Source organism: Pseudophryne corroboree, chromosome 5, assembly GCF_028390025.1.
Source record: "Pseudophryne corroboree isolate aPseCor3 chromosome 5, aPseCor3.hap2, whole genome shotgun sequence".
Classification (NCBI taxonomy): domain Eukaryota; kingdom Metazoa; phylum Chordata; class Amphibia; order Anura; family Myobatrachidae; genus Pseudophryne; species Pseudophryne corroboree.
The window spans coordinates 848,870,981-848,897,319 of record NC_086448.1 but is presented as its reverse complement, the minus strand read 5'-3'; the positions used below and the strand labels follow the sequence as shown (position 1 = coordinate 848,897,319).

General features: G+C 45.9%; 1 protein-coding gene and 1 long non-coding RNA gene across 4 annotated transcripts in view; one reads left to right on the top strand and one right to left on the bottom strand.

Moving 5' to 3' along the window:
- The window catches only part of LOC134928690 (uncharacterized), a 534,742-nt gene that overhangs the window by 369,383 nt on the left and 139,020 nt on the right, over positions 1–26,339 (bottom strand). The gene's annotated exons all lie outside the window — the stretch shown is intronic.
- LOC134929534 (uncharacterized) lies at positions 2,699–6,697 on the top strand. Its single transcript, XR_010178618.1, has 3 exons — positions 2,699–3,601; positions 4,894–5,484; positions 6,611–6,697. It is a non-coding gene; the product is annotated as an uncharacterized LOC134929534 (long non-coding RNA).

Sequence of the window (26,339 nt, the reverse complement as noted above, 5' to 3'; positions counted from 1 at the left end):
GTGGCAAGCAAATAGAAGAATGTGTGGGGGAAAAGTTGGAGTCAAAATTAGTTTAAGATTATTAATACAGTTCAAATTTCAGACAAATACATGTGTAAACTTACCTTCCAAGTCATGTCCCGTCACAATCTCAGGCAGGTCCGTGTCCATATGAGACACCCCTTGGCCCTCCTCATAACTCACACAGGCCATCGCCATCTCCTCCAAGTCAGTATACTCCACAGCGACAGGTGGTCCCCCCCCTGTTGCCCTTGAGGCATTCCACTCCGCAGCCCTCTTTGCCTTCAGGCGGGATTTGAAGTCGGCCCACCTACATAAATATTGTGAAAGAGGGAAAAAGTTGAGTCTTCTTATTGTTCAAAGTAAATATCTAGCACACATGTTCTGCTTGTGTTTGCTAGACATAACATGACATGTAACTACATTTTTTAGGCAACTTAGCACAGAAAAAGGATTGTCAAGATGCACTTACCGTCGTCTCACTTCCTGTGATGTTCTGACGACAGAGCCAACTTCATTCACAGATTTTGTGATGTCTCTCCAGATGCGTTCTTTGGAAGCAGCCCCCATGTTTTTGGGGCCCCTATGTATTTTGGACATGGCCTGCGTGACCAAGACACGCAACTCCCTCTTAGTGAATGCAGGCTGTCTTTTTTTCCGTCTGGAGGTAGCCTGTGAGGTTTCTTCAGGTTGGTCATCTCCATCTTCCTCCTCACTAGCAGCTTCTGTCTGCTGTGTTTGTGTGGCTAAAGTCAATTCTCCCTCAGTTTGCTCACTATGTGTGTGTGGCAGGGTATCCACACTCAATTCTTGAGGTTCAGAAGCAGAAATTTGCAGAGTACTAGGTCCTGCATTAACCTCCGCAGAGGCGTATTCTAACAAGCGCCTTTGACAGTCTATCCGTTGTTTCTGCAATGCCATCTGCTGCTCTGCAATGCGGTCTATCTCTGCTGCGATTTGCTCACGAGAAGCCATGTTTGTGATGACGTGTGTACGCCGAGGTATGTGCGCTTATATACCTACGTGCGACTCGTTAATTCACACAGGTGTACACTTATTCTGTTGAATGATTGCACTGCTTATTTAAGGGCCTACTGTGCATGCTGTAAGTGTTGGTAGTTTGGCGTTTGAGTTGTTGGCTTGTGCGGGAAGGTGATAGTGGAATTGGCAGAGTGAGTAATTGTCAAGCATACCTTTGTCCTTTTCTTTGCGTTTTGAATATAGACAGTCATTTTTTGTGTGTATTTTCGTTTGTGAGTATTCTGTTTTTTTGTTAAATTTTTTTGTGTTTGCAAGTTTTTGTAATACATTTTAATGTTTTAATTTGTATAACACATATATATTTTGCAAGTCCATTTGTGAAAATATTCCCGTGCTTCTTTGTTTTGACTGTCATTAGTGTTCTCTTGTAGGAATCTACTTTTTGGTGAGCAAAACCAATTTTGACTTCATTTTTGGGTGTGGTCCACAAAAACAAGACTTTATTTCTTTAGGAGCAGGTAAGTGTCGTTGGCCTGTGTTGGAGTTTGTTTGTTGGAAGTGTCTGTATGCTGTTTTTGACTGTCATTTGTGTTCTCTTGTAGGTTTTTTTTTTTTGGTGAGAAAAACCAATTTTGTCTTTATTTTTGGGTGTGGTCCACAAAAACAAGACTTTATTTCTTTAGGAGCAGGTAAGTGTCGTTGGCCTGTGTTGGTGCTTGTTTGTGTTTTTTTATTTTTTTTATTTTTTGTGTAAAGTTTGCTAAACAAAGTGTTTGGGGTTTCCAGGATTGATCTGCAAAGTAGTGTTTGTCTTTCCTGGACTAGGTACTAAATTTCTTATTATTTTTTGTTATTTTTTTTCTAAAGATTTTTTGCATTAATATATGTTTTTTATATCCAAATATTAAATTTATTTTTATTTGCTTTTTATTTTTGCATTTTTGACATGAATTCAACACAGAAAAAATGTACGCTCCTGCAGTAAGTTGACACCACAATTGTAAAAACAGTTATTGTGTAAAATTTTGGAAAACTTTGTTTTTTTTTTAATTGACATTTGTTAACATTCTCTCCAAAAAGTGTGTGATGTCAATACATATTGCGGCAGAAGCCCTACCTCCCCAACCCACGCCAGCACTCCCACCCCAACCGCCAGCCCCACAACCACAGCCGGCTCCTCATCAACCAAGGCAACGGAGGCGTGCTAGGCCACCAATTTTCAGAACCCGTGTCATACTTTTTGGGATGCCAGATGATGTGGTGGTGCGTAGATACCGGCTGCCACCACATCTAATCCTAGACACTCTCTCCATAATAGAGAGTGATCTGGAGTCTGAAATTCGGTATCCTACAGCAATACCACCATTGACACAATTCCTTGCAGTGTTACATTTTTTGGCCACAGGATCATTCCAGCATGTTGTTGGAGACCTGGTTGGCATGTCGCAGGGCCAGTTCAGTAAGGTCCTGCGACGTGTCTGCCAGGCTTTCATCAAGCGTGTTAAGCAATTTATTGCTATGCCTTTGGATGTTGGTGCCCTAGATGTGGTGAAGCGGCAATTTGCGGAAGGTGGTAGTCGCTTCCCACATGTTATTGGGGTTGTGGATGGCACACATGTTGCTATTCAGCCACCAAGACATAATGAAGAAATTTATAGAAACAGGAAACTGTTTCATTCTCTGAATGTAATGGTTGTTTGTGGGCCATCCCTCCAGATCCTTTCCCTGAACGCAAAGTTTACAGGAAGTTCCCATGATGCGTATGTCATTAGACAATCAGGGATATGGCAGAGATTAAGATCAAGTCAACGACCAGACATGTGGTTATTGGGTGAGTTGTTGCTCAAATATTTTAGTTACAAACTTACAAAAATATATGAAAATTGTGAACTAAAATTTTGCTTTTATTCCAACAGGAGACCGTGGATATCCTTGCACCCCCTGGCTCATGACTCCTTACCGTAATCCCAGGCCAGGACCACAGATGGCATTTAACTCCGCGCTTACTGCCACTAGGCAGCTGGTGGAGCGCACAATTGGTGTCCTGAAAGGGCGCTTTCGTGTGCTCCACCGCACGGGTGGCGACATCATGTATTCGCCGGAGATGGCAAGTAAAATAGTGGTCCTGTGCGCAATACTCCATAATATCGCGGTAAGGAGTAGTGTCGAGCTTCCTCAGGCAGAGGAATTGCCTGATGAGGAGCCAGGGGTTGTGCCACGCTTCGGTGGGGGGAGTGTGACACGGAGGGGGAGCCAAGTGAGGGCAAGAATTGTAGCAGAACATTTCAGGTATAGTGTTTTTAACATTTATATTTGCACAAATAATACAACCCAGTATGCTTATGTATTTTTAAACATGATTGCATTTAGTATGTTCTTGTAAAGTGATTGGGTAATGCTGTTGTTGTGTTTGAATGGTTTTTTCTTTTTAAACACAAAAAACAAAAACACGTTAAGCTGACAATGTTTATGTAATAATTTAAATACTGTAATGATAATAAATAGTGTCCTTATTTATTTTATATCCTCAAATACTGATTATGTAAACAAACACACAAACAAATGATCCTCAATGTTTGACACTTTGTGACTGTCCAGCTGAATGATCACACGACCTGTGGTGAGTACACAGATATGTTTAGTAATTTTCAGTAAAGTCTGTGTCTCTGTGTGTTTATTCTAATAGTTTCTAACAAACATTTTTGCTTATGCTAATGCGAATTTCCGCTCGTGCAAAATAACACTCTGCTCTTCACAGCATTGCAAAGATCAATAAAGTTATTAGAAATGACATATTTTTGGCCAATCACATGCTAACAGACACTATAAATATATGCCCAAATAAGGAAAACGCCATTGCCATGATGCGTGCAGCACCGTTCTCCAGGCGGGAGCTCCGCGTGCTGGTAGCGGTGATGGACCGCCGCGTAGGCCGCGTTGGGCGCTTCATCCCCAATCGGGTGAAGCGCGAGGCCTACGCGGAGGTCCGCCGCCTGCTGCGGACTCGCGTCCGCAGCAGGCGGACAATCATCCAGCTCGAGAGGCGATGGAGTGATCTCCGCAGGCGGACTCCAGATTTGTTGGCGGAGATCCGCCAGCAAATCCGTGCTCTCCATACCCGAAGTAAGTTACATTACATAAGATTTTTAGCTTAAAATGTGATAATGCTTCATCTTCCCAATTTTTAGCAAAAGGTTTTTTGTAAACCATTGTGCAAAACCATGTGCACTGCAGGGGAAGCATATGTAACATGTGCAGAGTGAGTCAGATTTGGGTGGGGTGTGTTAAAGCATCTCAATAATTTGCTGTGTTAAAATTAAACAGCCTGTATTTTCCATGGCCATAATTGAAAAAGTCCACCAAATCTAACTCTCTCTGCACATGTTATATATGCAACCCCTGCAGAGCACATGCTTTTGGACAATTGCAAACTACATTCCAGCTGTAATCCCCTTTGAATTACCTACATTTTACAGTAAGTGGTAGGCTAATTGCAACCTTCAGTCTCCTTTTTAGGAAATTAGGTCAGTGTGTGTGGTTAGGGGAAACAGTACTGACTGTAGTAAAGTGACACGAAACAAGTGCATGTTTCCAAGAAATAAGAAGCAGCCAGGAAACTGGTCCAAAATACTTGATAAGTGCTGGCTATATAATAAGGGCCCTTGAATAGTAATCTGGTGATGTTGCCTAGACAAATCACTATGACTCAATGGACTAGATTAAGGAATGAGCTTCAAAGTTAAAGTTTGGCTTCATTTTGTTTGCTATGGCCAACATGAAGAGGATCTTAACATGTTTGATTTTCTATTTTAAATTAAAAAAAAAAAAACATGTAACATAACATTTATATTTAAAAATCAATACTATGTAATTTTGCATGATTAAAAAATGTGGACAATATTTTCATTCTAGGACAACAACAACGGCACAACTCCCCACCCCCTTCCCCTTCCCACTCCCCCTCCCCTTCTCACTCCCCCTCCCCTTCTCACTCCCCCTCCCCTTCTCACTCCCCCTCCCCTTCTCACTCCCCCTCCCCTTCACACTCCCCCTCAGCTTTCCAGTCCCCCTCATCTTCACAGTCCCCCTCAGCTTCCCAGTCCCCCTCAGCTTCCCTGGCCCACTCCACTTTCCATTCCCCTTCTCACCACACCTCGCCATCTCTTTCTGGGACCCCTTCTCCTCCTTCCCATACCCCTTCTCCTTCCACTTCGACATCCCCATCTGAACCCCCCTCACCCTCTATTGCTTTAAATTTCTCTCCGCCCCCCTCGCCCTCTCAATCAGACCCCCCCTCTGAAATTGCGGCACTAATCCAGCCTCCTTCCCCCATCCAGCCTCCTGCCCCAATCCCTCCTCCTTCCCCAATCCCTCCTCCTTCCCCAATCCCTCATCCTTCCCCCATCCAGCCGCCTTCCCCCATCCAGGCAACATCCCCACCAAGTGAATGGGCAGAGGAAGCCCCTGCAGAACATTCCGGGAGTCTGGATGTTTCCGAGGAAAGTAAGTTTATTTAAATTTTATACAATAAGATTACCCACTTACACTTACAATGCCAAAACATGCAGTGTTGTACTGTTTGAATTCTTGGACCCTGGAAAAATATTTTAACATTTCATCATGGTGTACATGTTGCCTTTACATATTTGTGAGTGTCATTATATGTACAGTGTGTATGTGTGCAATGTTTTGTGTGTCCACTCTAGGTTGACACTCATTAGGTAGCCAGGGTTGCCAGGAGAACAGGGTTTATATGTGTTACTTTTTCTGGGAAACAGTTAGACCTGAGTGGAGTTTAGTATGTTTGCCTTTTACACTTGGGCCTGTGTAGTCTGAATATTTACACTTAAAAATCACATGCTTCACTTTGTTATGCAGCCTAATGACACACTGTTTTTTTGTGTGAAAGTTACATTCTCAAAATTAATAAGTGTTCGAGTCAAACATGTTTGCACTTATTTAGTAAGGGCAGCTTTCATGGAGTGTGGGAATGCTATGATATGTTGGCCTTCTGAAGATGTGGATATGCAGTGTGATGATGCAGGACCAACCCACTAAAAATAAAAAACAAATAAAACAACAAATGGGAATGAATGCCAACATGGTGTCACATTGACGAAGATGGTAGTTATCTTTAACATGGGATGTCGGACATAGCAACCAATAAGATTATACTTAAAAAATTGGGATCCACTTCTACAATATAATAATCATATTTTTGCTTGATTGCTATGGGCAACGTTCCATCTTAAATATAACTCACATAGTAGTAAATGTAACACATGGTCTGGAACACTTTAAAATCTGATTAAAAGGCTGAGCAGGCTTGTGTGTTCTGCTAATGATTGTACCATAAAACAGGCAGGATGTAGTAACTTTGACATTAAAGCAGGCCTGTCCAAACTGCGGCACTCCAACTGTTGAGAAACTACACATCCCAGCATGCCCTGACACAGCTTTGCCATTCCCTGACCACAAAACTGTGTAAAGGCATGCTGGTATATGTAGTTTCACAACAGCTGGAGTCCAGCAGTTTGGACATGCCAGCATTTAAGTGTGCTTTGCGCCTTGCTTGGCTAATAAGTAATGTAATTAAGTTATTAATGTTTGTGTTGCATCTTAATTTCAGATGTTGCAGTTGGAGATCCCACAAGTTTTTCAGGGATACTTGACACCATGCGCCAACACCTGCAAGGAATGATGGATTGTGTGGACCATTTGCAAAAATTTGCATGACTTTTATTCTTTGCTTTTAAAAAAAAAAAAAAATTAACAAATACAAAAATAAAAAAGTTGATTAAAGTTAACCGGGTGTTGTGTTTATTAATGCAAAAAAGGATCAGCAGATTGGCAGGCAGAATTTGTTTTGTACAAAAAATTACACACATCTAACGTTACATTTTTACCAAAAAAAAAAGGAGATTATTGTGTTAAGAAACATGTAAACACCTTCATTCACAAACAACACCTTTAAAAATTAAAAAAGTGAAATAAAAAAAAAAAAAAATTACACTTTGACATGTTGATGGCCAATTATGGCAACAAAGTGTTATTTTTTTTTTATTCTCAGACTTAATTGTTTTGGAACATTATCAATCATTACACTAATTGGGTTCGTAATTGAAAAGGGCTTGTGGTCTTTAAAAGGAAAGGTGTCATTGCACTTAATAGGCCAAACAAACATTTTTGTGCGTTTTACCTTAAAAGTGTGCATTTTTACGCAAAACTTTGTAAATATACTCAAACTTAGTATTTTTACGATTAAGTATGTGTTATTGCGATGATTTCGCAATGCTGCGATGGTTTCGCATTACTGCGATGTCATTTGGCGTACGCCCACTTTGTGTAATACTGCGTGCGAATTTGCAAAAATACGTTGAGGGCGGAGGTTCGCAAATTTACTAAATTAACGCAACTTTGCGAATATGTTGTGCGTCCGAAAAACTTTGCGATCAACTCGGAATGAGGGCCAATATTACTTACCAAGTAACAATGCAGTACATAACTAAGTAACCACTGCAGGATCACGAAGCGCTGGGCGGACGCCCAGCATCCTCTATGGACTATGAGAAAAGGATTTACCGGTAGGTAATTAAATTCCTAGCCCTGTGCTGGGCGTCCCCCCGCATATCAGTGTGAATGATCGTAGCTGTGCTAACGATCATCTCGGAATGACCCACCGTATTCGACCCAGACCAAGTACTCGCTCGGCAAAGCTGTAAAGCAGAGACACCCCGGGCAGCCTTAACAAGGGGTACCTTACGAGTAGAGTGGGCCTTAACAGACGTAGGACACGGCAATCCTGCCGTAGAATACGCATGCTGGATAGTGAACCTGATCCAGCGAGAAATCGTCCGCTTAGAAGCAGGACATCCAAGTTTCTTGAGATCACACAGGACAAACAGAGAGTCCGATTTTCTGTGATGAGCAGTCCTCTTCACATAGATTTTCAGAGCCCTTACAACATCCAAGGACTTTGATGAAACTGAGGAGTCAGTAGCAACTGGCACCACAATAGGTTGGTTGAGATGAAATGCCGACACAACCTTCGGAAGGAACTGCGGACGTGTCTGGATCTCAGCTCTATCTTCATGGGAGATCAAGTATGGGCTTTTACATGACAATGCCCCAACTCCAACACACGTCTAGCAGAAGCCAAGGCCAACAAAGTGACAGCCTTCCACGTGAGAAACTTGACCTCAACCTCTTGTAGAGGCTCCAACCAGTCCGACTGGAGAAACTGCAACACCACGTTAAGATCCTAGGGCGCAATAGGCGGCACAAAGGGAGGTTGGATGTGCAGAACTCACTTCAAAAAGGTCTGAGCCTCAGGGAGGGCAGCCAACTGTTTCTGGAAGAAAATGGATAGGGCCGAAATCTGGACCTTTACAGAACCTACTCTCAGGCCCATATCCACACCTGCTTGGAGGAAGAGGAAAAATTGTCCAAGTTTAAACACCACCGTAGAAAACTTCTTGGATTCACACCAAGACACATACATTTTCCAAATGCGATGGTAATGCTTTGACGTTACTCCTTTCCTAGCCTGTATCAGGGTAGGAATAACCTTGTTCGGAATGCCCTTCCGAGCTAATATCTGGCGTTCAACCTCCATGCCGTCAAACGTAGCCGCGGTAAGTCTTGATAAGCTAACGGCCCCTGCAGCAGCAGGTCCTCACGAAGAGGAAGAGGCCTCGGCTCTTCTAGCAGTAGATCCAGAAGACCTGCATACCAAGCCCTTCTTGGCCATTCCAGAGCAATGAGGATTGCCTGAACTCTTGTTCTCCTTATGAGTTTTAGAACTCTTGGAATGAGTGGAAGTGGAGGAAACACGTACACCGACTGGAACACCCACGGAGTCACTAGGGCGTCCACTGCCACTGCTTGTGGGTCCCTCGACCTGGAACAATATCGCCAAAGCTTCTTTTTGAGACGAGAGGCCATCATGTCTATTTTGGGTACGTCCCACATATCTGTTACCTCCTCGAACACCTCCGGATGGAGACCTCACTCTCCTGAATGGAGATCGTGTCTGCTGAGAAAGTCCGCTTCCCAGTTGTCTACTCCCGGAATGAAGTGGATGATTCTTGCTACCTCTGACATTGCAGCTCTGCTCTTCGTTCCGCCCTGTCGGTTTATGTAAGTCACTGTCGTTACATTGTCCGACTGCACTTGAATGGCCCGATTTATCAGAAGATGGGCCGCTTGGAGAAGACCGTTGTAGACAGCTCTTAATAAAAGAATGTTTATCGGCAGGCCAGCTTCCAGACTTGACCACCTTCCTTGGAAGGTTTCCCCTTGAGTGACTGCGCCCCAGCCCCGAAGACTTGCATCCGTGGTTAGTAGGATCCAGTGCTGAATCCCGAACCTGCGGCCCTCCAGAAGGTGAGGTAATTGCAGCCACCAGAGGAGTGAGATCCTGGCCTTTGGCGACAGACGTATTCTCTGGTGCATGTGTAGATGAGATCCCGACCATTTGTCCAGGAGATCCAGTTGGAAGGACCGAGCATGAAATCTCCCATACTGCAAAGCCTCGTAAGAGGCCACCATCTTCCCCAGAAGGCGAATTCACTGATGAACCGACACCCGGGCTGGCTTCAGGACATCCTGGACCATTGTTTGTATCATCAACGCTTTTTCCTCTGAAAGAAACACCCTCTGCACTTCCGTGTCGAGGATCATTCCCAGAAAGGACAACCTCCTGGTTGGTTCCAAATGTGATTTTGGAAGATTCAGGATCCAATCACGTTCCCTGAGAAGCTGGGTCGTGAGAGCTATGGACTGTAACAGCTTCTCCTTGGACGATGCTTTTATCAGCAGATCGTCCAGATATGGAATTATGTTCACCCCCTGTCTGCGGAGAACCATAATTTCCACCATCACCTTGGTGAATACCCTCGGTGCTGTGGAGAGGCCGAATGGCAGGGCCTGGAATTGAAAATGACAGTCCAACAGTGCGAATCGTAGATAAGCTTGATGCGGCGGCCAAATCGGAATGTGGAGGTACGCATCCTTGATATCCAGGGATACCAGGAATTCCCCTTCCTCCAGAGCTGATATCACCGCCCTTAGAGACTCCATTTTTAACTTTAACTCCCTCAGAAAGGGGTTTAGTGATTTTAAATTCAGAATGGGCCTGACAGAACCATCCGGTTTCGGTACCACGAAAAGGTTCGAATAGTAACCCTTGTTTTGCATCTGGGGAGGAACTGGTACAATAACCTGTGCCTCCACCAGCTTCTGGATGGCTCCCTGTAGGATAGCCCTGTCTGCTGGCAAAGCTGGCAAGCCTGATTTGAAGAACCGGTGAGGAGGGAGACTTTGAAATTCCAGCCGGTACCCCTGGGACACAATATCTTGTACCCAGGGATCCAGGTCGGACGACACCCAGACGTGACTGAAATGTCTGAGTCTCGCCCCCACCGGCCCTACCTCCAGGCCGCACGGTCCACCGTCATGCTGAGGACTTTGGCGTACCTGAAGCAGGCTTCTGTTCCTGGGAACCCGCTGCAGCAGGTTTCTTGGATTTTGGTCGACCTCCTCTAAAGAAGGTGTGGCCGGAGAGACCCCAGCCCACGTGGACAATGGTCGCTGCAGCACTGAAGGGGTTAACCCCTAGAGCCCGGCGCCATGTTGCGGACAATAGGCGCTTGGCATCACTGTCAAATGTACTTACGGCGCTGGGCACAGACTGTTTATGTTACGTTCCTGATGCTCAGAACTAGAAAGATGTTGCGAAGTGAGTCCAGAGCACCAGGACGTGACGCTGAAATAGGGAGGGAACGGGAATAGCCCCTAGCACCCTACCTCCGTTGTTTTACCCGTGTGGTCAGTTCACACCTGAGTGACTATGGTTTCTTGGGCCCACGGCAGCCGCGTTTGAAGGGCAGATTAGGTCCGCCCAACTCTGATGCCCCCAGGTCTTAGAGTGAGACAAAGCGTGAACCGAGACAGGATAATAACAAGGGGACCTCTAACTGAAGCAAACAGAAGCTAGGGGCTACTAACTACCCTAAAACTAAATATATGTGCGGCACGCCGCCAAAGGAAAAGAACAACAAAAGATATCACTGTCCACTCCCCCACACGGCACCGCCGAGTTTCGGGGAGGACAGTGAAAAGCGGAAACCTCTGCAAAAACCACCAATACAAAAAGTACCAAAAGGACTAAGCGGCCTAGGCCGCAACACGCGGCAGAAGCCGCTACTCACGAAACCGGGAGAGAACCCCAACAAACGAGAACCCCCAGATGACTGCAACAGGTTTACTTGAACAGGAAGGACTCCCAGGACCGGCTTCAGAACTCCAGGACTCAGGAGCACAGGGAGCAGGATCGACCAGATACAGCTGACCAGGAACAGACATTACAAGGCAGGAACAGCATACAGGAAGCTATCACCGGCGTCTGTGCCAGGTAGTGAGGGAGAATATAACAGGGAGCCCTCCAATAGCTGCAGCGAAGCTTAATTAGTAATGTTGTGCAGCTGCCCTGCTGCACGACCAGAGCTAACAGGTGTATTGATTGATATGAAGCAACGGGGAACGCGGTTCATCTGTGGCGTCCCCGTTGCTAAGGGTCCGGCGGCTACGCGCGCACGGCGTCCCAGCGTTGCCAGGGACCCGGTGGCTCAGCGCGCACGGCGTCCTGGCGTTGCCAGGGACCCGGCGGCTCAGCGCGCACGGCGTCCTGGCGTTGCTAGGCGCCGGGCCGGCAGGAAGGGAGGAGAACGAGCGGCGCCGCGGACCGCGGCACCTAACGGTTTAAAAATATGTTTAATGATGTGTCTTAACATGTCATATGTAGTGCTCTGTGCACAATTGCAGGAATGCATGTTTAAATGTATTTATATTTAAGATGTGGTCACCTGTATTTTAATGGAAAAATGCACTTACTATAGATGTCTGAATAATCATCTCCTGTCAGTAGGAAGTGGCATGCTAATGGGCCTGTCCTAGCAGAGAGGTGTGAAGGACAATACCTTTTGATGTGTAAGTACCTTAGAGAAATATGCTAATCACGTGGGATCTCCTTATCCCATAGATAAAGTCTATGGGCTTGGAACCTGTTTGTTTCATGTAGCTGATTTAATTGATATACGAATCCTGAATGGCAGATGCAGGAAGGAAGAATATTTGTTTGGTAAATCCAATACAAACCGTATTTAAAGCTATGTGTTAAATGTATCAATGGTGACGTGTAACCTCCCAGGTGGTAGGAATTGGAGTTTAAATTATACAAAACTTTGTCTGTGTGTGGCAGGAAAAAGGAAATAGCTTTTTTGCACTTACTGTATATCCTTGTAAAATGTAATTAATTTATATTTTGTGCGATAACCGGATTGGTTGGAGAAGACAGGGAGGGCTTACCCCCCTGTGGTACTGTGTGGAAAATTTACATAAAAAGGAGACCTGCGTGCCTCCGTATGGTAGTTGTACCATCTTTATTCTGCTGGAACATCTTGCTGTATGCTGTTGCCCCTAGCAATAGGGAAGAGTATTTTTTAAGGCTATTATTGAGCAAATAAACATATCATCTGCCTCAAGAAGATTGCTTCATCTTGTGACCTACAGGGTTATGCCAAACATAGCCCCGTCCTCCGGCTGTCCAGGGAAGCACCTAACGTCTCCAAGTTCCGCCTTCCGCCAGCTACCGGTAGAGGCCTAGCAAGTGGCTAGTGGGGATTCGTCAACACCACACAGGTGTGGTAAGGCAGTGCGTCGGCACATACAGAGCAGAACCGTGGTTCCAAACGCCACGGCAGGTTAGGAGTTTGGTGGTGGCAGCATAAACCCGCCCACAGCGCAGTGGGTGGAGTCAGTAACAGGCGGTTACTGACGGTAAGCGGGAATCCCCTATATGGTCAGGCCTCGTGTGACCTGACCCTCCATTCTGTGCGCAGGAGACGGGACGCAAAAGCGGCGAGTGCTTTCGTATCGGACCGTCCTGTCACAGAAGGTGTTGGACGGTTTGGCCTTTCTTGTTTTAGCAACCAGAAAGGAATGTGATGCAGCTAAAGAAAAAGGTTTCTTCGTAGCAGGTGCAGCTGAGGGAAGAAAAATAAGATTTTACTTACCGATAAATCTATTTCTCGTAGTCCGTAGTGGATGCTGGGACTCCGTAAGGACCATGGGGAATAGCGGCTCCGCAGGAGACAGGGCACAAAATAAAAGCTTAAGGATCAGGTGGTGTGCACTGGCTCCTCCCCCTATGACCCTCCTCCAAGCCTCAGTTAGGATACTGTGCCCGGACGAGCGTACATAATAAGGAAGGATATTGAATCCCGGGTAAGACTCATACCAGCCACACCAATCACACCGTACAACTTGTGATCTGAACCCAGTTAACAGTATGATAAACGCAAGGGAGCCTCTAAAAAGATGGCTCACAACAATAATAACCCGAATTTTTGTAACAATAACTATATACAAGTATTGCAGACAATCCGCACTAGGGATGGGCGCCCAGCATCCACTACGGACTACGAGAAATAGATTTATCGGTAAGTAAAATCTTATTTTCTCTGACGTCCTAGTGGATGCTGGGACTCCGTAAGGACCATGGGGATTATACCAAAGCTCCCAAACGGGCGGGAGAGTGCGGATGACTCTGCAGCACCGAATGAGAGAACTCCAGGTCCTCCTCAGCCAGGGTATCAAATTTGTAGAATTTAGCAAACGTGTTTGCCCCTGACCAAGTAGCTGCTCGGCAAAGTTGTAAAGCCGAGACCCCTCGGGCAGCCGCCCAAGATGAGCCCACTTTCCTTGTGGAATGGGCTTTTATTGATTTTGGCTGTGGCAGGCCTGCCACAGAATGTGCAAGCTGAATTGTACTACAAATCCAACGAGCAATCGTCTGCTTAGAAGCAGGGGCACCCAGCTTGTTGGGTGCATACAGGATAAACAGCGAGTCAGATTTTCTGACTCCAGCCGTCCTGGAAACATATATTTTTAAGGCCCTGACAACGTCAAGCAACTTAGAGTCCTCTAAGTCCCTGGTAGCCACAGGTACCACAATAGGTTGGTTCATGTGAAATGCAGAAACCACCTTAGGTAGAAATTGAGGACGAGTCCTCAATTCCACCCTGTCAGAATGAAAAATTAAGTAAGGGCTTTTATATGATAAAGCCGCCAATTCTGACACACGCCTGGCTGAAGCCAAGGCTAACAGCATCGACACCTTCCATGTGAGATATTTCAAGTCCACAGTGGAAAGTGGTTCAAACCAATGTGACTTTAGAAAACTCAACACCACGTTGAGATCCCAAGGTGCCACTGGAGGCACAAAAGGAGGCTGTATGTGCAGCACCCCTTTTACAAATGTCTGAACTTCAGGTACTGAAGCCAGTTCTTTCTGGAAGAAAATCGACAGGGCCGAAATTTGAACCTTAATGGACCCTAATTTTAGGCCCATAGACAGTCCTGTTTGCAGGAAATGAAGGAAACGACCCAGTTGAAATTCCTCTGTAGGGGCCCTCTTGGCCTCACACCACGCAACATATTTACGCCAAATGCGGTGATAATGTTTTGCGGTTACGTCCTTCCTGGCTTTGACCAGAGTAGGAATGACTTCTTCTGGAATGCCTTTTTCCCTCAGGATCCGGCGTTCAACCGCCATGCCGTCAAACGCAGCCGCGGTAAGTCTTGGAACAGACAAGGCCCCTGCAGTAGCAGGTCCTTTCTTAGAGGTAGAGGCCACGGTTCGTCCGTGAGCATCTCTTGAAGTTCCGGGTACCAAGTCCTTCTTGGCCAATCCGGGACCACGAGTATAGTTCTTACTCCCCTCCTTCTTATGATTCTCAGTACTTTTGGTATGAGAGGCAGAGGAGGGAACACATACACTGACTGGTACACCCACGGCGTTACCAGAGCGTCCACTGCTATTGCCTGAGGGTCCCTTGACCTGGCGCAATATCTGTCCAGTTTTTTGTTTAGACGTGACGCCATCATGTCCACCTTTGGTTTTTCCCAACGGTTTACAATCAGGTGGAAGACTTCTGGGTGAAGTCCCCACTCTCCCGGGTGAAGGTCGTGTCTGCTGAGGAAGTCTGCTTCCCAGTTGTCCACTCCCGGAATGAAAACTGCTGACAGTGCTATCACATGATTTTCCGCCCAGCGAAGAATCCTTGCAGCTTCTGCCATTGCCCTCCTGCTTCTCGTGCCGCCCTGTCTCGGCCGGGCACAAAAATCTAACTGAGGCTTGGAGGAGGGTCATAGGGGGAGGAGCCAGTGCACACCACCTGATCCTTAAGCTTTTATTTTGTGCCCTGTCTCCTGCGGAGCCGCTATTCCCCATGGTCCTTACGGAGTCCCAGCATCCACTAGGACGTCAGAGAAATGTGACTTACCCGCTGTAGCCATGGAGATCCACGCATCCAACGCTTCCCCAAAGAGAGCCTGACCTGTGTAGGGTGGGGTCTCCACACCTCTCCTGTATTCCGCGTCGGCAGACCACTGGCGCAGCCAAAGTCCTGTACGAGCTGAGACAGACATGGAAGATATCCTTGCAGCCATGGAACCCAGGTCTTTCATGGATTCCACCATAAATCCTGCAGAATCCTGAATGTTACGTAAAAACAATTCAACATCACTTTTATCCATTGTATCCAAATCGTCAAGTAACGTGCCTGACCACTTTACTATAGCTTTGGAAATCCATGCACAGGCAATAGTGGGACGTAGAATCGCCCCTGAAGCCGTGTATATAGATTTGAGCGTAGTATCAATATTGGGATAAGCCGGCTCCTTTAAGGCGGTAGATCCTGGAACAGGTAAAACCACCTTTTTCGAGAGTCTGGATATATACGTGTCCACTATCAGTGGGTTTTCCCATTTTTTCCTATCCTCCTCAGGGAAGAGGAAAGCAACCAGAACCCTCCTAGGGATCTGGAATTTTTTCACGGGGTTTTCCCATGCTTTCTCAAAAATAGCATTTAATTCTTTGGACGCAGGGAAGGTTAGCGAGGCTTTCTTACTGTCAGTGAAGTATTCCTCCTCAACCTGCTCAGGTGTTGTATCTGCAATATTCAGCACATCTCTAATGGCCTCTATCATCAACTGCACCCCTTTTGAAAGAGATGCGGCCCCCCTGAGCACATCCCCATCACCGTCTGCCATCTCAGAAACGGTATCCGTGTCATCTTGCATAATCTGGGCAAGAGCACTTTTGTGGGAACCTACAGGGGGGGCACTGAGGTAACAGAACTGGGCCAGACTGCCATAGAGCTCTGTAAAACCTGAGTTGCAGATTCATTTTGTGCAACCCTAGTAGACATCTGAGAAATCATAGATTTGATAGAGGATAACCATACAGGTCATCTGTGCTAAACCAGTGCAATCCTGATTACATGGAATGGGATCATCCTGAGAGGACATATCCTCTGCAGCATATGACACAGAGTCCCTGGACATAGCTAAATGGAGACCAGACACTCCACACACACACACACACACACACACACACACACACACACACACACACACACACACAGGGGAGGACAGAGTGTCACCCCCAAGAATGGCAAGAGAGACACAGAGATTGGAGCCAACCCACACACAGCGCTTCCAAGTTATAGGGAGACCCCAACCAGCGGTGACTGTATACCTTAATAGGTTACACAGCCTGTATACAACCTCGAATACCCCCCCTTCTACAACCCCCTGATACTGTAAGAGATAGCTGGAGTTGTCATGGAGGGACTGCTCTCACTGACAGCATTTCTGCAGGCAGGAAAATGGCGCTGAACGCTGCTGGGTCCGCTCTGAGAAGAAGCTCCGCCCCCTTAAAGGTGCTGTCTTCCCACTCTTCCTGAGATTATACTGGCCTGAGGATTCATGCCGGCAGCGATCCTGGGACTCTGACAGGTCAGTGTAGGGTGTAGGCGCTAGCTCATGGAGCCCCTCACAGCACCGCACTATGTACCGCTGAGCCCCGGAGTGCAGTTAGTACTGCGCTCTATACCCTGTTGCCGCCATCTTCACACCGGCTCCCCGCTTGCTAGGGGGGCTGGTGACTGACTCGCCACTGATCTTCTGGCTCTGTAAGGGGGTGACAGCACGCTGCTGGGGTGAGCGATCCCCTGTGGTGGGGAACGTTCTATCTGCTCAGGAGCTCAGTGTCCTGTCAGCGGAGATAGTGGCTCAGACCCCGCAGGGCGTACACTGCTCTCCCCCTAAGTCCCAAGAAGCAGGGAGGCTGTGGCCAGCAGTCTCCCTGTGCCTGAATGCTAAAGAAAAAACTAAAACAACTTCTATGGAGCTCCCCTAGCTGTGACCGGCTCCTCCGGGCACATTTTCTTTTCTTTTTTTCAAAAATGTTTTTATTGCAAATTTGACAAGAAACATCAACAAGTGTGAACATAGTTGTCCATTGCATACTTTTTCTAACATTTTCTGCCTCTTGATGTAACAACATAGATATACATAGTGAATTTTACATTGTAAAAGTATGTTACAGGTTGAGTATCCCTTATCCAAAATGCTTGGGACCAGAGGTATTTTGGATATTGGATTTTTCCGTAGTTTGGAATAATTGCATACTATAATGAGATATCATGGTGATGGGACCCAAGTCTAAGCACAGAATGTATTTATGTTACATATACACCTTATACACACAGCCTGAAGGTCATTTTAGCCAATATTTTGTATAACTTTGTGCATTAAACAAGGTTTGTGTACATTGAGCCATCAAAAAATAAAAGTTTCACTATCTCACTCTCACTCAAAAAAGTCCGTATTTCGGAATATTCCGTATTTCGGATACTCAACCTGTACTGACATTAATGATCATTAAAATTACTATTACATTCTCTTGGTTATTTTTGTTATGACTCATCTGCATACAATAGATGATAGTAGTTTAACATCTGATTAATAAAAGTTGGAGAAAACAGAGAAAGAAGGAAAGGGGGGAGAGAGAGTAAAGAAGGGAGAGTAAGGGGGGAGGGGGTAAAGCCATGCGCGTCCGAGCCATTCGCCATGTCTCAATTCAAAGTAATTGGTGGATCCTGTATAAACAATCTAGTCTCATACCAAACGGTCATCCGAAAACATTTATGTATTTGCCTTCTAGTTTCAGTGGGCAAGGTGTCTATAAAACTTACCCACACTGAAAAGAAGTTCTCAATCTGGGAGTCTTTATGAAGTGTGGTTTCAGTCCATTCAAGTTTAAACAATTGAAATAATTTTTCTTTAAACATGGTGAGGGACAGGGGGCGTGGGAGAAATCCATTGCTGCAGTATGCATTTTCTGGCTACCGAAGAGACAAACAGCAACAATTTTTTGCAACCGATTGAAATTTTTGGAGAGTTTGGTAAAAGACCGAAGATTGCCCACTCTGGTGTCAATAATAGAAAAGTCACCAGGTGATTAATTGCAAACTGTCTTATCACCAACCAGAAACGCTGAATTATGGGACATTCCCACAAACAATGGTATAAGGTTGCTTCAGGGCAAGCACATTTGTGACAAACGGATGTAGTACTCATACCAATTAAGTTACACCGGTGGGGAGATAGGTATCCTCTATAGAATATCTTAAAAAACATGTCCTTGTAGGATGTAGCTGAAATTGTTTTTATAGAATACAATAGACTTTTCAAAATATCCTCTTCCTTCAAATTGGGAAAGTGTGTTCGCCATTTTGTGATGCCCGTTTGAAACTGGCCAGTATGATAAGGCAGCCTTAATATTCTGTAGAAGTAAGATATGGCTTTTGTGGAGTAACTCACATTTAGAAAAGCGTCATCCAGCGGATTACACCAGTCCTCCTTGCTTAAAAAATTTAATACTTTACTAGTATAATGCTGCACCTGGAGGAAGGCCAAATTGCACACTGGCAAAAAATCATATCGAGATTTTGCTTGTATATAAGTAAGAGGTTTTTTTGTTTCCAAATTTGCAAGGTGTCTGATTGAATGCAATCCCTGTTCATGCCACGATCTAAATGGTTGTGTCGCCAAGCCATGTTGGAAGCTGACGTTACCCAAAAAAGGGAAGATGTAAAGAATATAAAGTGTGAAGTTTAGCTTTATTGCGTATTGTGTGCCATGTTGACCATGTCTAGTATATGTGAAGGGATCTCATGTTTGGGTAAATGTAAGAAACAGGTCAAGTCTAGATTAGAAAGAAATTGCTTTTCAAGTGTATAATTTGCATATTGGTCTCTTCCATGGAGTCAGTCCTTAATATATCTACAGGTGGCTGCTTGGTTATACAATTTAACATTAGGGAAGTTTATCCCACCTTCTTCTCTAGTCTTTTGTAGTATCTTTAGACTAATTCTTGGCCTCTTCTTGGCCCAGATAAATTTTCGGAATAATTCCACAATTTTTTTTTCATCAGACAGAGTAAGTATGAGTGGAAGAACTTGCAGTGGGTATAGCAATTTTGGAAAAGTGATGAATTTGATTAAATTGGCTCTTCCCAGATACGACAACTGTAGGTGTTGCCATCCCTCTAGTTCTGTTTCAATTTTTGCAATAAGTGGAGTTATGTTTGCGTAGTACAAATTATGGATATTTTTGGTTAGGTATATCCCCAAATATTGTATCTGGGAAGAGGTCCACTGCAATCCTCCAAAGGGATTAGATGGAGTGAAGGGACGATTGCCTAAAGCCATTGCTTTCGACTTGGATAGGTTAATCTGAAACCCCGAAATTGAGCCAAAATGGTTGAAGGTATTAAACAAGGGGTCCAAACTTACCTCGGGGTTAGAGACAAAAAGTATTAAATCATCGGCAAAGGCTTGCAATTTTAATTCCTGGTCACCAATTTTTGCCCCCTGAAGGGTTGGCCAATGTTGTAAATGGCGTAACAGAGGGTCCAATGCTAGGTTAAACAGCAGAGGTGATAATGGACACCCCTGGCGCGTCCCTCGCTGCATCTGAAATGGCTTGCCGAGAAGGCCATTGATCAACAATCTGGTACTGGGCTCTAAGTAGAAATAATTAATCATCTCCACAAAGAGAGTTCCAAATCCTCTGCAGTCTAGCACTTTGAACAGATATTCCCATATGACTTTGTCAAAGGCCTTCTCGGTATCCAAACTCAATATTATAGTTGATGAAGCTTTGTTTGCTGGTGAAGAAGCTAATACCGCTATAGCAGACGAATCCCTAAGACAGAGTGTCGACCCGTTGTGAAGCCCAATTGGTGTGGAGTTAGAAGAGAGGGCATTAAGTTTTGTAGTCTGGTAGATAATATTCTAGCTAGAATTTTGTAATCTTGATTTAACAATGCGATTGGTCTGTAAGATTCCATAAGAGAGGCATCTTTTCCTGGTTTAGGTAATAATAATGTTATGGCTTCGTTAAACGATGGGTAAGGAACCTTATTATCAAAAATCTGCTGAAATAGAGTGGTAAGTGTTGGGACCATTTCAGGTTTTAAAATTTTGTAATAATTTGCATTTAAACCATCTGGGCCTGGTGCTTTGTTTGGTTTCAGAGAATCAATGGCTACAAGAATTTCCTGCTCTGTAATTGGACTATTAAGGCCTTCCCTCTGTGCTGTTGTTAGTTTATGTAGCCCTACTTTCTCTAGAAAGACGTCTATGGTCTGTTGATTGGGCTCACTAGATTTATACAGGTCAGTGTAGTAGGACTCTAATAAGTTTAGTATGTCTGGGTGAGAAGTGGCAGTTACTCCGGAACCCTGGTCTAGTAATTTAGTTATATAGCATTTTTTCTTTTGCTGTTTTGCCATAAAGGCCAGAAGTCGGCCAGATTTGCCACCCCATCGATGATATTGATTTTTCATATATTCAGTCTTAAGTTTTGCTTCTTGTAAAAGAAAGGCTTCCAATAACCCCTTTTCCTTCAGATATACGGATTTATTTTCCTCTGTAGCAGAAAGTATAATAAGAATTTACTTACCGATAATTCTATTTCTCGTAGTCCGTAGTGGATGCTGGGGACTCCGTCTGGACCATGGGGTTTAGCGGCTCCGCAGGAGACAGGGCACAATAATAAAAGCTTTAGGATCAGGTGGTGTGCACTGGCTCCTCCCCCCATGACCCTCCTCCAAGCCTCAGTTAGGATACCGTGCCCGGACGAGCGTGCATAATAAGGAAGGATATTGAATCCCGGGTAAGACTCATACCAGCCACACCAATCACACCGTACAACCTGTGATCTGAACCCAGTTAACAGTATGATAACAACGAAGGAGCCTCTGAAAAGATGGCTCACAACAAGAATAACCCGATTTTTGTAACAATAACTATGTACAAGTATTGCAGACAATCCGCACTTGGGATGGGCGCCCAGCATCCACTACGGACTACGAGAAATAGAATTATCGGTAAGTAAATTCTTATTTTCTCTAACGTCCTAAGTGGATGCTGGGGACTCCGTCAGGACCATGGGGATTATACCAAAGCTCCCAAACGGGCGGGAGAGTGCGGATGACTCTGCAGCACCGAATGAGAGAACTCCAGGTCCTCCTCAGTCAGGGTGTGCCCCTGACCAAGTAGCAGCTCGGCAAAGTTGTAAAGCCGAGACCCCACGGGCAGCCGCCCAAGATGAGCCCACTTCCTTGTGGAATGGGCTTTTACTGATTTTGGCTGTGGCAAGCCTGCCACAGAATGTGCAAGCTGAATTGTACTACAAATCCAGCGAGCAATCGTCTGCTTAGAAGCAGGAACACCCATCTTGTTGGGTGCATACAGGCTAAACAGCGAGTCAGATTTTCTGTCCAGTCGTCCTGGAAACATATATTTTCAGGGCCCTGACAACGTCAAGTAACTTGGAGTCCTCCAAGTCCCTAGTAGCCGCAGGTACCACAATAGGTTGGTTCATGTGAAAAACAGAAAACACCTTAAGGAGAACTTGAGGACGAGTCCTCAATTCTGCCCTGTCAGAATGAAAAATTAAGTAAGGGCTTTTATATGATAAAGCCGCCCATTCTGACACACGCCTGGCTGAAGCCAGGGCTAATAGAATCTTCACCTTCCATGTGAAATATTTTAATTCCACAGTGGTGAGTGGATCAAACCAATGTGACTTTAGGAAACTCAAAACAACATTGAGATCCCAAGGTGCCACTGGGGGCACAAAAGGAGGCTGTATATGCAGTACCCCTTTTACAAACGTCTGAACTTCAGGCACTGAAGCCAGTTCTTTCTGGAAGAAATTTGACAGGGTCGAAATTTGAACCTTAATGGACCCTAATTTTAGGCCCATAGACAGTCCTGTTTTCAGGAAATGTAGGAAACGACCCAGTTGGAATTCCTCTGTAAGGACCTTCTTGGCCTCACACCACGCAACATATTTTCGCCAAATGCGGTGAAAATGTTTTGCGGTTACATCCTTCCTGGCTTCGACCAGGGTAGGGATGACTTCATCTGGAATGCCCTTTCAGGATCCGGCGTTCAACTGCCATGCCGTCAAACGCAGCCGCGGTAAGTCTTGGAACAGACAAGGCCCCTGCTGGAGCAGGTCCTTTCTTAAAGGTAGAGGCCACGGTTCTTCCGTGAGCATCTCTTGAAGTTCCGGGTACCAAGTCCTTCTTGACCCATCCGGAACCACGAGTATCGTTCTTACTCATCTCCTTCTTATGATTCTCAGTACTTTTGGTATGAGATGCATAGGAGGGAACACATACCCTGACTGGTACACCCACAGTGTTACCAGAGCGTCCACCGCTATTGCCTGAGGGTCCCTTGACCTGGCGCAATATTTGTCTAGTTTTTTGTTCAGGCGGGACGCCATCATGTCCACCTTTGGTTTTTCCCAACGGTTTACAATCATGTGGAAGACTTCCCGCTGAAGTCCCCACTCTCCCGGGTGGAGGTTATGCCTGCTGAGGAAGTTTGCTTCCCAGTTTTCCACTCCCGGAATTAACACTGCTGAGAGTGTTATCACATGATTTTTCGCCCAGCGAAGAATCCTTGCAGTTTCTGCCATTTCCCTCCTGCTTCATGTGCCGCCCTGTCTGTTTACGTGGGCGACTGCCGTGATGTTGTCCCACTGGATCAATACCGGCTGACCTTGAAGCAGAGGTCTTGCTAAGCTTAGAGCCTTGTAAATTGCCCTTAGCTCCAGTATATTTATGTGGAGAGAAGTCTCCAGACTTGATCACACTCCCTGGAAATTTTTTCCTTGTGTGACTGCTCCCCAGCCACTCAGGCTGGCATCCGTGGTCACCAGGACCCAGTCCTGAATGTCGAATCTGCGGCCCTTTCATAGATGAGCACTCTGCAGCCACCGCAGAAGAAAACACCCTTGTCCTTGGAGACAGGGTTATCCGCTGATGCATCTGAAGATGCGATCCGGACCATTTTCCCAGCAGATTCCACTGAAAGGTTCTTGCGTGAAATCTACCGAATGGGATCGCTTTGTAAGAAACCACCATTTTTCCCAGGACCCTTGTGCAATGATGCACTGATACTTTTCCTGGTTTTAGGAAGTTCCTGACTAGCTCGGATAACTCCCTGGTCTTCTTCTCCGGGAGAAAACATCCTTTTCTGGACTGTGTCCAGAATCATTCCTAGGAACATTAGACGTGTCGTCGGAAAAAGCTGCGATTTTGGAATATTTAGAATCCACTCGTGCTGTCGTAGAACTACTTGAGATAGTGCTACTCCGACCGCCAACTGTTCTCTGGACCTTGCCCTTATCAGGAAAGCGTCCATATTTCTTTTAGGAAGAATCATCATTTCGGCCATTACCATGGTAAAGACCCGGGGTGCCGTGGACAATCCAAACGGCAGTGTCTGAACTGATAGTGACAGTTCTGTACCACGAACCTGAGATACCCTTGGTGAGAAGGGCAAAATTTGGACATGTAGGTAAGCGTCCCTGATATCCAGTGACACCATATCGTCCTGGTTCGCTATCACTGCTCTGAGTGACTCCATCTTGATTTGAACCCTTGTATGTAATTGTTCAAATCTTTTAGATCTCACCGAGCCGTTTGGCTTCAGTACCACAATATAGTGTGGAATAATACCCCTTCCCTTGTTGTAGGAGGGGTACTTTGATTATCACCTGCTGGGAATACAGCCTGTGAATTTTTTTCCAATACTGCCTCCCTGTCGGAGGGAGACGTTGGTAAAGCAGACTTCAGGAACTTGTGAGGGGAAGACGTCTCGAATTTCCAATGTACACCTGGGATACTACGTGTAGGATCCAGGAGTCCACTTGCGAGTGAGCCCACTGCGTGCTGAAACTCTTGAGATGACCCCCCACCGCACCTGAGTCCGCTTGTATGGCCCCAGCGTCATGCTGCGGACTTGGCAGAAGCTGTGGAGGACTTCTGTTCCTGGGAATGGGCTGCCTGCTGCAGTCTTCTTCCCTTTCCTCTAACCCTGGGCAGATATGACTGGCCTTTTGCCCGCCTGCCTTTATGGGTACGAAAGGACTGAGACTGAAAAGACTGTGTCCTTTTCTGCTGAGATGTGACTTGGGGTAACAAAAGTGGATTTTCCAGCTGTTGCCATGGCCACCAGGTCCGATGGACCGCCCCTTTATACGGCAATACTTCCATGTGCCGTCTGGAATCTGCATCACCTGACCACTGTCGTGTCTATAAACATCGTCTGGCAGATATGGACATCACATCTACTCTTGATGCCAGAATGCAAATATCCCTCTGCGCATCTCGCATATATAGAAATGCATCCTTAAAATGCTCTATAGTCAATAAAATATTGTTCCTGTCAAGGGTATCAATATTTTCAGTCAGGAAATCCGACCAAGCCCCCCCAGCGCTGCACATCCAGGCTGAGGCGATTGCTGGTCGTAGTATAACACCAGTATGTGTGTATATACTTTTTAGGATATTTTTCAGCTTCCTATCAGCTGGCTCTTTGAGGGCGGCCGTATCTGGAGACGGTAACGCCACTTGTTTTTATAAGCGTGTGAGCGCCTTATCCACCCTAAGGTGTGTTTCCCAACTCGCCCTCACTTCTGGCGGGAAAAGGTATACCTCCAATAATTTTCTATCGGAGGAAACCCACGTATAATTTATCTGATTCAGGAAAAACTACAAGTAGATTATTCCCACCCTACATAATACCCTTATTTGTGGTACTTGTAGTATCAGAAATATGTAACACCTCCTTCATTGCCCTTAACATGTAACGTGTGGCCCTAAAGGAAAATACGTTTGTTTCTTCACCGTCGACACTGAAGTCAGTGTCCGTGTCTGTGTCTGTGTCGACCAACTGAGGTAAATGGGCATTTTTACAAGCCCCTGACGGTGTCTGAGACGCCTGGACAGGTACTAATTTGTTTGCCGGCCGTCTCATGTCGTCAACCGACCTTGCATCGTGTTGACATTATCACGTAATTCCTAAATAAGCCATCCATTCCGGTGTCGACTCCCTAGAGAGTGACATCACCAATACAGGCAATTTGCTCCGCCTCCTCACCAACATCGTCCTCCTACATGTCGACACACACGTACCGACACACAGCACACACACAGGGAATGCTCTGATAGAGGACAGGACCCCACTAGCCCTTTGGGGAGACAGAGGGAGAGTTTGCCAGCACACACCAAAAACGCTATAATTATACAGGGACAACCCCTTATACAAGTGTTTTCCCTTATAGCATTTTCACATATGTAATCATATCGCCAAATAAGTGCCCCCCCTCTCTGTTTTAACCCTGTTTCTGTAGTGCAGTGCAGGGGAGAGCCTGGGAGCCTTCCTCACAGCAGAGCTGAGCAGGAAAATGGCGCCGTGTGCTGAGGAGAATAGGCCCCGCCCCCTAAAACGGCGGGCTCTTCTCCCGGAGTTTGTGAGATCTGGCAGGGGTTAAATACATCCATATAGCCTCAAGGGCTATATGTGATGTATTTTAGCCATAAAAAAGGTATAATACATTGCTGCCCAGGGCGCCCCCCCCAGCGCCCTGCACCCTCAGTGACCGCTGGTATGAAGTGTGCTGACAACAATGGCGCACAGCTGCAGTGCTGTGCGCTACCTTATGAAGACTGAAAGTCTTCTGCCGCCTGTTTCTGGACCTCTGGACCTCTTCAACTTCGGCATCTGCAAGGGGGGTCGGCGGCACGGCTCCGGGACGAACCCCAGGGTGAGACCTGTGTTCCGACTCCCTCTGGAGCTAATGGTGTCCAGTAGCCTAAGAAGCAAATCCATCCTGCACGCAAGTGAGTTTACTTCTCTCCCCTAAGTCCCTCGTAGCAGTGAGCCTGTTGCCAGCAGGACTCACTGAAAATAAAAAACCTAACTTAAACTTTTATTCTAAGCAGCTCAGGAGAGCCACCTAGATTGCACCCTTCTCGGCCGGGCACAAAAATCTAACTGAGGCTTGGAGGAGGGTCATGGGGGGAGGAGCCAGTGCACACCACCTGATCCTAAAGCTTTTATTATTGTGCCCTGTCTCCTGCG